The sequence below is a fragment of the Mus caroli genome, chromosome 11, assembly GCF_900094665.2.
Source record: "Mus caroli chromosome 11, CAROLI_EIJ_v1.1, whole genome shotgun sequence".
NCBI classification, from domain to species: Eukaryota; Metazoa; Chordata; class Mammalia; order Rodentia; family Muridae; genus Mus; species Mus caroli.
In genome coordinates, this window is record NC_034580.1 from 38,821,163 (window position 1) to 38,822,976 (window position 1,814).

Sequence of the window (1,814 nt, forward strand, 5' to 3'; positions counted from 1 at the left end):
TCTCTCTCTTTATTTCTGTCTCTCTGTCTCTGTCTGTCTGTCTGTCTGTCTGTCTGTCTTTCTCTATCTCTCTGTGTCTCTCTGTCTCTCTCATGTGCTTACACGTGTACCATGGTGTGTGTGTGTGTGTGTGTGTGTGTGTAGCCTGGCAGCAAGTGCCTTTCTCTGCTGAGCCAGCCCCCTGACTCACTGCCTCCTGACCTGATGAAAAGTCAGCTTTGACGCACACATAGCAGTCTTTAGTCTCCAATCCCAGAATTCCTTTTCCCGACAGGAGGTTTTCCACGTTCCTGTATGCCTTGTTTGTTTGCTTGCTTTTCTCATTCAAGACAGAGTTTCAGGTAGCCCAGACAGGCCTCAAACTCCCTATGTAGTCTAGGATGACCTGAATCTCCTAATCCTCTGCCTTACCCTCCCGAAATGTGGGACTATAGGCACATGCCAACATTTGATGTTTATATCATTTTAACTAGCTCAGTGGTAGAAAGCTTACCTAGCATGGGAATGGTCTATCTCCAGCACCACAATCAATCAATCAATCACATTCTGTTCTGTGTATAATTTACTTTCTATTGAGATCTTTGGGTTGTTTTCAATCCTCTTCTATCACAAGTAGGTAATATTATTCATACCTCTGTCTATATGTTAGGTGATTAGTTAGGACTAGCTGCTAAGGATGGATTCGTAAGCAAGAAAGGGGCCCTGTGACTAGGAAGAAAAAGACTCCAAGGGAGAGGGGTAGGAAAGACGACAGAGAAGCAAAAAAAGGGCAAATATTGGGGGCAAAGGGTACCATGGGGAGGAGGACAAGGAGGATGAGAAGAGAGTTCAGGGGAGGAGGGAAGGACCAATCAAAATGAAGTGCATAGGAAAGCCCCCATTATTTTTTAAGATTTATGAATTTATTATATACACAGTGTTCTGCCTGAATATATGCCTGCATGTTAGAAGAGGGTGCCAGATCTCAATACAGTTGGTTGTGAGCCACCATGTGGTTGCTGGGAATTGGACTCAGGACCCCCTGGAAGAGCAATCAGTGCTCTCAACCTCTGAGCCATCTCCCAGCCCGCCCCTATTGTTTGGTACAACAAATTTAAGAAGACTAAAGGGATGGATTACTGAGCATACTATTCCTGGATCAAACAGTCTGAGGCAAGGTGTACACTTTGTAGAGCAGGCTGGTCTTGTACTCAAAGAGACCTGCTTATCTCTGACTCCCAGGTTTGAGGTTAAAGGTGTATGCCACTACACCACACAAAAAAATAGTCTCATATTTAAAATATTAATATCTAGAAGGGCATTGTGGTATATGCCTGCAATCTTAGAGCTTAGAAGACTGAGGGAGGAGGATTATCCAGAATTCCAGGATAGCTGGTGCTATAGAGTGAGACAATGTCTCAAAAAATAATAATTGATTAATTTAAAAAATAATAAAACAGGGTCATCAGCAAGGTGGCTCATAAGGTTAAGGCACTCACCACCAAGCCTGACGGCCTGAGTTCAATCCCCAGGCCCCACATGATAAAAAGAGAGGATGAACTCCAGCAACACTGCCCTTTTGCAGACATGTGCTATGACGTGTGTGTGTGTGTGTCACACACACACAATCAGAACAAGGTAACAAATTACCTCCCATAGCCATATGAGAATTTCCCCTACAGAATAATAACAATGATGAAATAACACTGACAGTAATAGCTAACAGGTATTGGGCATTTGTGGCTGATCTTATTGACTCTCCGAAACAAGTTTGTGAGGTAGCAAATAGAAGTTCAAAGCAGTGGAGCCAGAAGCCATGAGTGAGAAACTGGCAG